Source organism: Lithobates pipiens, unplaced genomic scaffold, assembly GCF_037356315.1.
Source record: "Lithobates pipiens isolate NorthernLeopardFrog02 unplaced genomic scaffold, aLitPip1_a1.2 Scaffold_8, whole genome shotgun sequence".
Classification (NCBI taxonomy): domain Eukaryota; kingdom Metazoa; phylum Chordata; class Amphibia; order Anura; family Ranidae; genus Lithobates; species Lithobates pipiens.
The window spans coordinates 77716469-77732186 of NW_027507903.1; the positions used below are offsets into that span (position 1 = coordinate 77716469).

Sequence of the window (15718 nt, forward strand, 5' to 3'; positions counted from 1 at the left end):
TCGGAATTGCATACACATGATCGGAATTACCGATAGAACGTTTTTCCGTTGGGAAAATTGAGAACATGCTATCAATTTTTGGCTGGCGGAAATTTGGACAGCTAAATTCCGATGGAGCATACACACGGTCGCATTTTCCGATGAAAAGCTCTCTTCGGTCTTTTTCTGGCCAGAATTCCGATCGTGTGTACGCGGCATGAGAAAAAAAGCCCTGCAGACAAATATACAGTAGGCTTATTGGATGAACCCGATAGGGTGCATGCAGACAAGAAGTGGGGCTGGAGAAAATCAGCAGCGCTGAGATACAAAAAAAAGATGAAAATGGTAAAAATATATATATTTTTATTTTATGATGTACAGCACTATAGCAAATGACAGTAAATTGCATACAATCATGGTTTACATCTACTGTTTCTTATATTAGGTTTTTGCATTGTTGCAAGTTTGAAAAATTTTGTTTCACAACTGTGTATAACAAGCAAAAAAAAAAAAGCATCCAACAAAATAAAATAAATGTGTGCGCTGGGACGTTTCAGTTCTTGTCTTCGGCGAGCATGCATCAACAATTAGAGAGGCATCCATCAGTTTTATTATTGAAGTGTCCAGTGGCAGTGAAAAGACTCTGCTGAAAGAAATGGCAGTGCAGTTGTCACTCGTGGTCACGTTATTGTGATAAATGAAAGGTTAGCTGAGACATGGCCCTAGCAACCAGATTTCCTCTACAAGCTAGAGGCGGTACCTCACACTGCTATCGGTGCTGTGGCCGGTGATGCACCTGCTGGCTTTCAGAGTGCATCTCATGTGCTGGATGTGTGAGCAAGGACTCTCACTCAGCCTCTGATGCTTTTTTTTTTTTTCTCTCTCTCTTGCTTTTTTTTTTTTTCTTGTTGTACTCAATCTGGCAAGTGGAGGGGCTGCTTTCAACAGAGGTGGGCTGTGGCTATTGCAGTGTGTGCTGCATTCAGAAAACCAGGCAGAAGGAACAGCGATATGTGAAGTTCTCCGCTCTGAAAACACCAGGACGTCTACTACGCTTGGTTCTTAATGTTTTTCCTCTTTTGTTTTTTTCCGAAGTGGGAATCTGACTCCCCTTTTTTTTTTTTTTTTTTATATCACAGACACGCTGTATAAATAGTGCCTCAGTAGGAAGTGATAGATAGAAATAGCAGGAGGAGTTCTAAAAAATGCATTTGACGCTGCCAGGAGAGCACGGTGGAATTTAGAGGAACAGATACCATTGCAGACTAGCAACATGCCTGATTGCACTTGAGTCAAATCACTGTGAAGCCGTCTTGTATTGTAACATGCCATGCTATGGATGAATGGAGAATATAGGAATGTAGCAATGGAAATACGGGGGAAAAACCTACTCTAGAAGCATTGGTATGTAATTTTCTTTGTTTTGAGAAGAAACCGGTGTCAGGTATGTATGCATTCCTTCCCTTTTCCCAAGATCCCCATTATGTGAACTTGTATTTTCCACTTGTACGGCACAATCCTTCTTCTTTGCATGCACCCGGCCATTCCTATCAGGGGTCTGCAGCCACCGCATGCTTGTTGGAAAGCTGCTCGGACCGTCACTCCAAAGTGCTAACCCATACGGCATGCGTGCATGATATTGTACTCCCATGTTATCATTCAAAGTTCAAAACCAAAAGGATGCAACAATGATTGATGGCAAATGTATCTGCATATGGGGAATGGGTACAGCTCCAACACACATCTCCATCCTTACTTCCTTTTGGGAAGCATAGAGTTAAAATTTGACTTTTTTTTTTTTACAAAACACTTACTGCAGGGTTTCCGTGACCACATACAGTGCTGCGTGACTCTTTCGGTAACCATTTAACCCTTGCACTCCCAGGCTCTAAAGAACACTGTGATTCCGGAGAGTGCAGGAGGGAGCTGTGTTCAGTGATAATATTCTGCACACTATCTCTAGTACACACACGCAGGGCTGTTGCCTATGGCTGTGCATCATGACAAGCAGGCAACGTTTGGTGGTGCTGCTGCTGCTGCTGCTGTTGATGTGAAATAGTTTTTTTTTTTTTTTTCTAGTTCACCCAAGGATTAGTATTAAATTGAGATTTACAGATGCTTATGCATTTCTGCTTCTTGATTAATCTTTCAAGATGAACACCCCGCAGTTTATCTGAAAATATCAGCTGCGGCATACTGTAGATTATTATCCTGAACAATTGTCATTCAGATTAAACTGTGATTTGGGCCGAGCATGATAAGAAAACTGGAAACAATTAGCACTTTGAAGTGGAAGCAAGCTGGGGATACAGCATTGCACAGTCTAATTAAAGGGACCGAAAGTCACATCTTTACAATCACCGACAAGGACAGGAATAGATTAGAAGTGTGAACGGATGTGCATAATGCTTAAATCGTTTTGCGATCCCTAACCTGCGATTTATCTAGTGAAACTTAATACAGAAAAGCAGCATTTTAAGAATTGCTTTTTAGCCATGGCACGCAGTGGGTTAATTCAATTTTGGCCGGCAGCAAGATGCTAATGCTAATCATATGTTTGGTTGCACAAAAATCTAAACACCTGAGTCCACTGCTGGATGTGACCATTATTTAAAGTGGGATTCCTGGCTGGCTGAATGCTGTGCTGTCATGCCATTGGTCTGCTTAAAAATTAATGTGCTTCTTTTGACTTCTTTTGATCTGAAAATCCAATCTTCCCATGCTCATCTGTATTCAGTTAGCCAAGAATACAGATTGGATTTGCCTGATGTAATATGACTCGCAGGCGTTAATGTGTCTGTGCCATCCCTTCTCTCTGAGTTAACCCATCAGAACAAAAAGGGAATTCCAGCAATCTTCCAGAACATGAGAAGTGATTGCTGCTCTATTTGGTTACATGCAGCTTAGCTTAGCTTACATAAACAATGTAGCAGTCATCTAGAAGCTGGGGGAGATCGGATTCTACTACCACAACCTCAATATTTTGCTTATTTTCATTGGTTCAGTGGTAGGCAAAACAGTCCCCATCCAGCCAAGCCCAACTTTGCCTCAATGGGCAATACAAGATTCCCCATTACAATAGTGGCAGGTGCTCTTAAGAGTTAAGCTGATTCATTTAAAAGAGAACCTGCAATGAAAAAAATTGGGGGCTGCTACTGCTGACCCCAGCTTTGTTGCCTGGATTTTATATTGACCCACTGGTTTAAGTTATTAACTTGGAGGAAGTATGCAGACCGGTTCTGACTTTATTCATGCTTACCTGATCTGCACGCTAGTTCCAGAGGACCCATACAATAGCAACTAGCACTTTTTAAAGGCGTTCAGCCATGGCAGCCCCAGTATTTTTCTTGGGTATGGGTAGAAGTTACATACCGTCCATAGACATGGCGTTAACCAAATTTGAGGTTATTCGTACCATAGTTCGCTGTTATTCCATCCAATCATTATTTCATGTTGAATTTGAGTTACAAAGGCTACAAAAGCGATAGCGATCCTATAGCATTATCTACTTTTCATAACGTGAGTATAGTAAATCATTTTTGAACAGGTAATCATGGATCACTCGGCTTTTAGTAGACCTGACAGTCTCGTAAGTGGATATATGCCTCTGACAACATGAATAAAAAAGGAATTTCTTCAAAGTTCATTTCCCACCTTACTAACCAACTAATTCTATATTCTCAATTGACCAACAACATCTCATTGACAGGAATATTGAGTGCATAATATCAACAAACCACTCAGTGTTGTCAATATGACTGAGCAAGACTGAGTCACATTCTGTTAAGAGACTTTCAAAATCTTAGAGTCTAGACTACAAGCATATATTATTCTTAAACCTTAGACATAGAATCAGATATTGCTGTAAGAGTAAACGTGAAAAAGCAATCAATGAGTACTGTGAAATATTAGCAGTATTTCCAATAGTAAATACGCTTGGACATTAAAGAAAATGTACCTGTAGAATAACAGAAAAAGATGTAATTTACCATAGTACAGACAGATAACTAATTGTCAATATTAGGTTATACATTATATTTCACCAGCCCTAGATTTTTATCATGGAGCCTATAGGCACACAGATTTCGGTGCCATATATAAAACCCCTCTGCTTGAGTCAGCCCTCGTACACAATATGCTTTGTGTTCCTGGTCCTAGCCTGACTAAGAATATTATGATACCATGTAGATAACCTTATTTGACATGACTATTCCTGCTGATGATAAATATTAAATGGCCAATATTTATACAGCCTCTTTCCTCTAAATGCCTATAGACACGGTGCCTAATGGTAAATTCCTCCCTGTGTTTCCTACACATGAATACTCTATGGGAATACTTTGCATTCAGCTCTGACACACATACACTCTCCTTGACACCCAGAGTAAATAACATGTAATAAGTCTCACATTCACACAGGTGCTTGATGAACTATTTAAAGCAGTAATAAACCAAAAACAACAATGTAATATATTACAGTTTACCAATCCCTAGATCAGAGTTTCTCATCCAAGGTTCCATGAAACCCCACGGTTCTTTCAGAGCTTCCTAGGGGTTCCTTGAGCAATAAGCAGTTTCTTCCTCTAAGAAGTTCCCACTGACACCATTGATCTTTTTAGCTATCTGTAAGGGGATTATTCATCCCAATGTCTACAAGTGTAAGGAGCATTCTTCCCACTGATCATCATACTATTGTATCATTAGTTGTAGAATTAGTCATTTTTAGTAGGGGTTCTCAAGACCGGAGTCATTTTAATGACTAGTCAAGTTATTTCAAGGTTTTCACTGTGTTGAAAATGTTGAGAAATTATGCCTTATATGATAATGGCTGCATTTGTTTTCTTTGCTAGGCTTTTTCTCTTTTATTTCACCTGGTCGCACCTTCACACCATAACCCTATAGAGGTACTCTTGATGAAAGCAAGAATTAGCCTTGCTGTCAAAAATTCCAATGATATGCACCTGTCAAACAGGTGCAGAAAAATAGTTTGACAGTACATGACCAGCGTCTAAATGCAAGCTTGTCAAAGCTACTGGCTCTACAACTTCTGATTTTCCGCCTGGTGGATTCTGCCCCCGTCCGTAAATTTTCAGAATGTGCTGTACAACAATGGCAGTTTCCCAGTTCCAGTCTTTAGTGTGAGTGTAGTGACCATTTAACACAGTATATTTTATTGTGTTACTGCAAGTTTAATGCCATATAGTTCTGTGCATTATTGCAAGTTTAACACCATATATTTGATAGCATTACTGCAAGTTTAACGCCATATATTTAATTGCGTTACTGCAAGTTTAATGCCATATAGTTCTGCACGTTACTGCAAGTTTTACGCCATATAGTTCTGTACGTTACCTGCAAGTTTAACGGCATATATATCATTGCGTTACTACAAGTTTAACTCTGTATAGTTCTGTGCATTACCGCAAGTTTATTGCCCTATAGTTATGTGGGTTACTGAAAGTTTAACTCCATATATTTCATTGCGTTACTCCAAGTTTAACGCCATATAGTCATGTTTGATGCAGTATATTGGGCCTTGAGAGGAAAAGAAGTCCTCCTCTTCGTCCCGCTGCTTTATCTCGAGTGTCCTGTCCATAATGCCATGCAGAGCCTGCTCCAGCAGGAACACAACAGGGATTGTGTTACTGATGCATTGCATTCATTGGCACGGCTCACCATCCCTGTGGCCTCCTCAAATAGTGACAGTACGGTGCATACATCCTTTATGAGCAGCCATTGGCATGGGGAAAAAAGCCAAGCCGGCCTGAGTCTCTCGTTGTGTGATACTCACACAGGTACTTGTTGACAGCCCTCTGCTGCATGTGCAGCCACTGCAGCTTTGCCAAAGTCAAGTTCCAACTGTGGGCATGTCACAAATCAGATGGTTTACTGGCAGGTAAATTTCAGCCAACCGAGCACTGGCTGTGTATGATAGCCTAAAATGGCTACAGACTCTTCCAACCCTGAGTACCTATTTTGGAACTGCTGCACCACCAAATTGAGGACATGCACCAGGCATGGCACATGAGTCAACCTTTTCTGTCTAAGGGCAGACAGGAGGTTTGTGCCATTATCCCACACCACCATTCCTGGCTCCAGCTGGCGTGGCTTGAACCACCTCTGCAAGAATCTCTGCAAGCTGGAGCTGCAAGAATCTCTGCTCCAGTGTGGTTCCTGTCCCCTAGACACACCAGCTGAAACACTGCATGGCACCTTTTAGCCTGTCTCATTGAATAGCCCTTTGAACGCATGGGGGTATTTAAGATTCATAGGACAATTCAGAAGAGGAGGGCATGGAGGAGGAGTTGGGGTAGAGCTGAAAAATCTTGCATCATTTCCAGCTGTATGGAGACATGGGGTCACAACAAGCTGCAGCACTGAGCCCTGTCCTGCGTCCTTCCAAGTTGCAAGCAGAGTTACCCATTGTGCTGGGAATTAAATAGATTGTCCCTGCCCATGCTTGCTGGACAACGTATCAACAGTAACATGAACTTTGCGGCTGACTCCCTTGCCCAACGATGCCACAACATTGCCTTCCACGTGATGGTAGAGAGCTGTAATGGCCTTACGTGAAAAGAAATAGCGACTGGGAACCTGCCATTGTGGTACAGCACATTCTGCAAATTCATGCAAGGGAACAGAATCTACCAGGTAGAAAGGCAGAAGTTGTAGAGCCAGCAGCACTAACAAGCTTGCATTTAGATGCTGGGAATGTATTGTCAAACAATCTGTCCACACCTGTTTGACTATACAGCGTTAAACTTTCAGTAACACAATAAAATATACTGTGTTAAACGGTCACTACACCCACACTGAATGAAGTATCCCTACATTCACACTAATGTAAAGATGAATGGTCGCTCTACACCCACACTGACCTATCCCTAGATGCACACAAAACTGATATTATACACTGACAATAGAATCAGAATAGAATTCTATAGCAAACTAACTGTCTAATACCACTGAACAGAGCCCTGTTCTATCTCTCTCCACACCGCTATCACACTACAAATGGCCGCTATGCAAAGAATACTTGTATAGTATGGGGCGGGATTAAGAGCAATGAGCCATGATTGGATACAGTCATCATGACAGCATCCAATCATGGCTCTGACATTGCTCTGTGCCCTGAATGGGCAAAGCTTTCATTAATTCAGCCAATCAGAGCTTTCAATGCACTGTGCAGCTCGGTGGACCAAACAAACGGTCAAACAACTCTAATAATTAAATGTTTGGCCTGAATCTGTAACCCATTCCTAATCTTAAGGTATCTACATGCTGGATGAAGTGGTAAAGCAGACAGCTTTGGACAGCAGTATTGTTAGTCTGGGGAAAAGGAAGTGTTAGACTAGCAGATTTGGACGGACTCAATTAATAAATTGAAGCTGAACTCCAGCTAACACATTATACAGGAAACATGCAGGAAATAATATAGAAAAAACTGACCATTGTAAGCACCCCTGTCAGCGGTAAATGGTTTGTCTCAACCCTATATCTGCTACTTTGCCTGGACAGCTTGGTCTGTTAAAGGAAATGGAACATTTACTGGCTGGATCACCAGGTGAAAATAAAGGAAACAGCCTATAAAGGGCATCTAATAATTAATAAACTGTAATTTAATACATTTCTGTTTTTAGGTTTACTATATATTTAAGTTTATAGTGTGAGTTGGTCTGCAGTACATCTTCATTTTGGTAGCCTCCAAGCTGGCCAATCATGTGACAATTTGATAGATTCAAACTTTTGATTACATTTTTTTTTTTTTTGACAAAATGCCAAAGCAAATGAAAAAATAAAATGGTGCTTTAACAGAAGGAGATGGGAACTAACGTTCTGAGGTAGTGGCCGTTGCTTTTGACAAAACTGCCATCAATTCCATTTTAACATGATCCTTCAATTGAAACTGTTCATGTATTGGCCAAGCCATGACAACACAGTTGGCTGATTTTTGGTGGTCAGTCAAATTCTTGGGTGGTAGATTGCTTGGTTCTGTCGATTATTTGCAATTGTATTTGTGGATCAAAAGTGGCTGATATTGACTGAAAATTGTCATGTGTGACCAGCTTAAGGCAGGCCTCCCATTTAACATGCAGATGAAATTGAGTATTTCTATCTATGCTTTATCTATTCACAATACCTCTCTCCAAAAAGCTTTGACATATCTTTTTTTTGTAGACGCACTTGTCTTTATTAAATCAAACAGTATTGTACTTCTAAATCTAGTGACACATGCTGTTTGTCTTGTCTTACAGTAGTTGAGTTGTACATAATATCGATTGCCTCATTGTCTGTGGGGAAAGTTACTTTGGCTTGTTCAGTGGCTGAGTTCAGGCATTTCTTCTTCAAATGTGATATGACGGTGGATTCATCTAGATGGCAGCCCAGCAAACACTTGATATACGTGTACTAGAAATAGAAGTCAGATTGCCAGTCTGTCAGTTTGGACTGGTATAAAAAAAAAATAAGTTAAAGGGAATACAGCCCTCACTGTTACTACATCTTGCAATGAACCATAATAACAGAAGTCCCAAACCTTTAATTAAAAATACACCGCCACCTTGCCTATTCAGGGCACAGTGACAGTGTTTATGCCAAACCCCTGACCCCAATCCATTGCGTCGCACCTTAACAGCACTCCTCCATGGTTGCTGCTGCTAGTTTAACTGACAAATATACCAACTGGGACAGAGCAAGATGAGTATCCTGGCAAGATGAGTATCCATGAGTCAAGGTCGGGGCATCCTTTGTAAGGCCTCATAAGGCCTTTGATCAAGGGGAAAAAAACAGCTTAAAAACACACCTAAAGTCATGCTTTGAAAAAGTGTTTAGATGTGTCAACCATTTGGGCATTTTTCATTCCATTGTCCTGAATGATAATTTATCTGGCTATTGAAATGAATGAACGCTCAAGTGCTAAACGCGCCTAAACGCTTTTGCAAAGCATGACTTTAGGTATGTTTTCTAGGCTGCTTTTTTCTCCCCTTGATCAAAGGCATCTGGGGGAGGAAAAAAAAATGTCATTCGTGCATGAGGCCTTACAAAGGCTACCCCCACCTCGACTTTTAGGCATGTCTAAACTCGTTAAAGTGCATTCAGAATTTTTCCTGCCCAAACGCTCCTCTCCTGATCATCAGATCATGGGTGCAATGTCAGGCTCCTGCAGACCCTCAGTAAAGCTGTCTGTCTTGTACCTTCCGTATAGGCAGAAGGTTACTGGAGAGCAGGAAGCTCAATGAGCTTTTAGTTCTTCACAGTTTACTACAAGCTGTCTGCCACGGTGGAAGATGGTAGTTGGAGTTCATTCATTCACAGATGACTGTGGATAAATGATGCGGCTGTATGGGAGGAGCCCTGCATGGTCACATTGTGAAGCAGAAGATCCTTTGCCCACTGTCACAGCGGGGGATCTGGGGGGCACAAGCAGGTTCTCTTTGGTAAGATGTTACGGTGTAACATGTAACTTCTTACCAAAGGTGAACTTATCCTTTAAACAACTTATCCTTTAAACATGCATCCTTCCCCCCCTAACACCTATGCTGATTAAGCTATGTAAGAAAGATGTTTCAGCCCACTCTGGTTCAGTCATGTGATCCCCTGTCTCAGCCTGCAGCAGCTGCAGGCGGACAGGGGAGGAGATTGACAACAGCTGCGCAGTGGTAACTTCACATATAGCCTCCTATGGCTCATCCATTGTTGGCACTACTTTCTCTCCCCTGCATCCACTGCTGACTGGCGCAGGGTAGCTGGATCATGTGACTGGACTGGAGCTGGCTGGGAATAGGTAAGTATACACATCTTACACAGCTTAGTCAGTGCAGGTGTTTGGAGAGGGGAAGGAACATTTTAAGAGTAGTCAGCTGTCGCCTGAACTGCTACTTCAACCCTTGCAGTGTGAGGAGGCCTTGCTATAATGGCATTTATTGCCAGTGCCCAGAGTTGCACTTTAAGGAAAGTATAAAATGCAGCAGATGCTGTGAACAACATCAAAGGAAGCAGAGAGATGTATAAAGCTCACAAGCCACATGCTAGGAACCCAAGTAGGTTGGGATCTTTTATCCAGAATAATGCAAGCGTAATCTTTTCAACATAATGTCATTAATGAGAAATATTTCTAGATATCTATTTCACTGTGCCTTAAATATAAAAAAATTCTTATAAAATTACCAATTTATGAATTCTGGTCTGGGTTTTTATATTTATTTTACTGCTTACAATGACTCAAGAGAGTGGCACTCGGCGAAGTAATACATGTGTATTGCATGGAATTATTAATAAGAAGCAGCAGACACATCCAGATCCGGATGTCTGGATTAAAGATCCCTATGGACAAGCAAAATAGATCACTGTCATGGTAGCAGTGCATTACACATCCTCCATCCATTATCTCATTGGACAAAGGCTGATCATTATTCCATTGTTTTCTGTATGTCCCCTAAATCAATTGTGTTTAAAGCTCCATTGGGGTAGAGATTTGTGCTTAACGCTGCTATCATTTGACTTTCAGGTGGACAGTTTTGGATAGAATTACACATGTATGTATATATCTCTCCTCTTGCCTTAGTTTTGCTCTGTTCAAATAAAATATATATATAAAATATATTGATTGTGTATTTGTTACACAGAGCACATTTGTATTTGTATGTACATGTGTATTTTTTTTTCTCCAGGTTTTATTTTAAAGTTGTGTTATGGGACTGAAGGGCTATTTGTAAAGCTCAAGCTCCTTGAATTCTGCTACCCCACTGCTCACTTGATACTCCTGTATCTAAAACTATTTTATTGCAAACTGTTGACACATTGTGGAAGATTTACTAGAACTGGAGCACACAGAATCTGGTGCAGCTGTACATAGTAACCACTCACAATAACTTCACCTTGTCCAATTAATCTTTGACATGCAGGCTGGGTTCACACTGATGCGATGCGGGAACCACAGCGATTCCTGTGCGGGTTCTCGTATCGCATCTGACTCACAGGCTCTGCGAACCTCTGCGAGTGTCAATATAAAGTTAATGACACCCCCAAATCGGTTCGCAGAACGCAGGGCGAACTGCGGACACTGCTGGCTACAGCTGGCAATGCTGATTTTATGGAAGTTGAATGTAGTGAACCATGTGCAAACATAAATTCTGTTTTTTTTATTCTTGCATATGACTGGGTATTATTTGTGAAGTGAATTTTCACTTAGCTTCATCTCATTTACTAAGCTAAGAAAATGTTCACTTTGTAAAAACTAACATGCTCTAATCCTTTAGTGATGCAACCCTATTGTATTGGACACTCAAAGAGTTAGTTCTTGGAGAAAATAAACATACATTAAACCAGAACTCTCAGAGATTACAATTTATAGGGTTGCCTGCCCTTCGCTACAAAATGAATACAGTTAAATGTAGCAAATTCTACCCAGTCTTAACGTCTGTGATTAACATTGGTACATTGAGGTCCTTTTATATTAGATCTACAGTTGTGCTCAAAAAGTTTGCATACCCTGGCAGAAATTGTGAAATGTTGGCTTTAATATTGACTACAGTCTGCTCTCCAAAAAGTCGGTGTGGTTGTTTTTAAGGAGCACAATTCAACGATATCAACGATATTGAAAAATGCCATTTTAAACGGTGTGTGCCACCTTCTGTGTCTGTAACAAGGCCAATAATATCAGGGTCATATGAATTATTTCTGTTATCATTATGATTTAAAAAGAGTCCAAAAAACTATGTGATAATAAAGGGTTTCATGTGATTGCTATACTTAAATAAAAGACAGTTTTTTGTCATGATCAGTCATATTTTCAATATTAACCACTTACAGACCGGACCATTTTGCTGGTCAAAGACCAGACCACTTTTTGCGATTCGGCATTGCGATGTGGCTCCAAAACAAAATTGACGTCCTTTTTTTTGCAGAAATAGAGCTTTCTTTTGGTGGTATTTGATCACCCCTGCGTTTTTTATTTTTTGCGCTATAAACAAAAATAGAGCGACAATTTTGAAAAAAACGCATTCTTTTTTGCTTTTTGTTATAATAAATATCCCCCAAAAATATACAAAAAAACTTTTTTTTTCCCTCAGTTTAGGCCGATGCGTATTCTTCTACATATTTTTGGTAAAAAAAAATGCAATAAGCGATTATTGATTGGTTTGCGCAAAAGTTATAGCGTTTACAAAATAGGGGATAGTTTTATGGCATTTTTATTAATATATTTTTTTTTTACTAGTAATGGCGGCGATCAGCGATTTTTTTATTGTGACTGCGACATTATGGCAGACACATCGGACATTTTTGACACATTTTTGGGACCATTGTCATTTATACCGCAATCACTGCTATATAAATGCAGTGATTCCTGTGTAAATGACACTGGCAGTGAAGGGGTTAACCAGTGGGTGGCAGTGTAGGGGTTAAGTGTTCCTAGGGGTGTATTACTAACTGTTGGGGGCTGGGCTTTTATTTAGTGAACACTGATCTCTGCTCCAATCACATGGAGCAGAGATCAGCTTCACTAGTTGCTAGGCAGAATGGAGAAATGCTGTTTACAACGGCATTTCTTCATTCGGCCGCCCCGTGAGACGATCGTGGGGATGCCCGCGGTAATCGAGTCCACGTGTCCCGCGACCGGACTCACGGGGGTCCCGACCAGCGCGGGAGCATGTCGGCGGCGGTGCGCTCCCGATGGCAGGGTGGCAAATTTAAAGGGACGTACAGGTACACCCATTTGCCTGCTCGTGCCATTCTGCCGACGTACATCGGCGTGCACTGGTCGGGAACTGGTTAAAGCAGAGTTCCGCCGTTTTTTTTTTTTTTTAAGTCAGCAGCTACAAATACTGCAGCTGTTGACTCTTAAAATAAGGACACTTACCTGTCCTGGGCGCCCACGATGTCACACCCGAAGCCGATCTGTCCTTCGGCTGTCGGGTGCTGCCGCCGCCATCCTCTGTGAGGGAATCACCTTGCGGCTTCACTTCATGGTTCCCTACTGTGCATGCGCGAATTGCGCTGCGCTATCCCACTGGTCCCTGCTGTTTTCTGGGACCCATGTGTCTAAAAGATTACAGGGGGGAGTGGCATAGATACCTGTGGGTGACAAGGGTTTCTATGCGCGGAAGTGGGAGCAAAATACCTGTATTTGCTTCCCCCTCCCCCCTGAAAGGTGTCAAATGTGACTCCGAAGGGGTTGAGGAACCAGAAAAGCGGATGTTTCATTTTTGGGTGGAATTCCGCTTTAATGCCAAAATGTCACAATTTCTGCCAGGGTATTGCAAACTTTTCAGTACAACTGTATATGTTGATGAGCCAGATGTTTATAAAGTATGACACCATTAATTACTAAATTTCTTCTGTTGTAAATTGTAAATATTCATGCAACAGCTTAAGCTTGCACAGGACCAGGAATGCTTCTACCCATTTTGGTGCTGTAAGCTGGACACCCACTGTATCCCCCCCATGGTTTTACATAATATACTTAAAGTGACACAAAAAAATATCCTCCTTATTTTGAAATAGCTTCTTAATGTCTTTTACTGCCTCCTTGTAACATCTTTTGTGAGCTCTTTTCCCCCCTCACTTCCATTTGTTTGGTACTAGCAGTGCAGTTTAGTTGTGATTGTGTACAATGCTCTATGCACACTACACATCCCTTAGTCCACGTGGTGGAGGCTGAGAGTAACAGAAGGCATTTTTTAAAATTAAGAATACATACTTAAATACAGGCTTCTTTTTTTAAACCACTTTAAAAGGGAGGTCCAGCCTCTTTCAGAAAAAAATAAGTCAGCAGTTACAAATGCTGTAGCTGCTGACTTTTAATATTAGGACACTTACCTGTCCAGGGATTGTGCTGTGTCTTCACCCTAGCCGATTTTTCCATCTGCTCTTGGGTGCTGCCGCTGTCATTGCTTGCTCAGGAAAGCTGTATATAGTGGGGCATTATGGCAAACACGCTAAAAAATCTATTTTGGGTTTGCATACAGCAGTGGTCCCCAAATGGCCGCAGTCCCCCCCCCCCCTAAAGTCTGAAGGACAGTACACGGTCCCTTTGTTTACAAAGTTTGGAGACCCCTGGCATACACTTTCATTTCTAAATTCAAAACCAGAAAAGTATTATATTGCAGCTTACCAATCCTTAGATCTGGTGGTTGCATCTGTTTTCTTTTGTAGGCTTTTTTCTCTTATTTTCACCTGCCAGTAACATACTTTCTGTCTTAGAATGACTACACTCACTCTTCCACTGTATATACTACCTTTAGACAGCAACATTGTCAACCCATGGAGAAGCTAGTGATGGACTAGTAAATTTTAATTAACTTTTCATAAATTACCTAACAAATTAAAGCCTAATAACAGCTAACACCATTTAAGAAGTTATAGAAACCACATTTTTTTGTGGTTAAAATTTTTAACTCAAATGTTTTTAACTTTATTGTTTTCTGGACAGCTTGTTATTTTAAAAGTATAGTCCATCTTTGTAGAAAATAACTAAATAATAGCACCCCTATTAAGAAAAGAAAATTGTGCTTGTATTCATTTTTTGTACTTAGGCCTGCAGAATATTGCAACTGTAAACCATTAATCATAGGTGCAATGCACAGGCTCTTATAGATTCTTTCTCTTGCCCCAGGTCTGTACAGAGGGACAGGTACGGATGTACAGACCTACAGCTTTGGGGCTGGAGGAAGTAATTAATAAATGGCAAGTGTGGTGATATCACTGCACTTGTGCTCTATTAAGATCTACAGATCCCTCTGAAAGGTGGTAGATTGAACTTGTAGTCTTCCATTCACAGATCCCACAGTAAAGTGATCTTGAGTCAAGTTATCGCACACGTTAAACAATAATGTAAGTGTAGTATCCCTAAGCAGCTGACCAGTAATCATATTGTCCATGTCTGACTTCAGGAAAGTAAATTCTAATAAGATCTGCAATTGAGTATATTTTAATGTATAATGCTGTAAGTATGCAGATATTTGAATTTTTAATTTTATTTAGAATGCTATTACATAACCCTTAAATTTAGGATTGCAATTTCTCACTCCACTCTAGCATCCCGGTAGCATACTAGGCAACAGCTGGTTTACCTGTGCCCTAAAATGACTATATATGGCAGCTTGCATTAAAATTTGAACAATTGTTACCTGAGCACCCTATGACGCTTCGGGTTGCAAAACTCGATTAAACAAATAACTACTTTTGACCAGAAATCACTCCTGTCAAAAGGACTCAAAGTATTCCCTGGCATGATGAGATTAAGCAAGGTATTTGTGAGCTAAACTTGGAAAGCCTAACATTAATATAAGTGTGTTCAAAATATATAAAAAAAGAAAAAAACTTTGAAGGGAGCATGAGCATTCCAAATAGACTTCATGTACCTTCTTGACAGCTCTTGAATTATTTTGCATATTTTCATTCACACCACTTCATTGCTTCTACTTTCTAAAGTTCTGGGCTTTTTTGTTTGTCTTCCATATGTATAAATGCCTAAATGATAATCACTGTTAGCCCTAGTAGTCCTACTCCCCATGCTAAATATATTTTAAATAGATTATACTTACTATACTTACCCACATTTATTTAACGAAGAATTAGAACTTTGTCCCATGTTGCTAGGTCCTTCCTAAACCTAGCTATGAGGGCCAACCAGCACCCTCTCCTCTCTTGCTGACACTGATCTGACAATAGTTAGGAAGGAGGCAGACGTAGCATAGTAGCAGCTTGTCTCTGTGATTTCCATAGACAAGCAACAAGA

At 40.7% G+C, this 15718-nt stretch overlaps 1 protein-coding gene across 1 annotated transcript in view; it reads left to right on the top strand.

The window, feature by feature from the left end:
* Positions 1 to 876: 876 nt before the first annotated feature.
* UNC13C (unc-13 homolog C) overlaps positions 877 to 15718 on the top strand; it is an 857791-nt gene continuing 842949 nt past the window's right edge. The window contains exons 1-2 of the mRNA XM_077472480.1: positions 877 to 1423; positions 10487 to 10514. The gene's annotated coding sequence lies outside the window, so the exon portion shown is untranslated. The remainder of the gene's footprint in view (positions 1424 to 10486; positions 10515 to 15718) is intronic.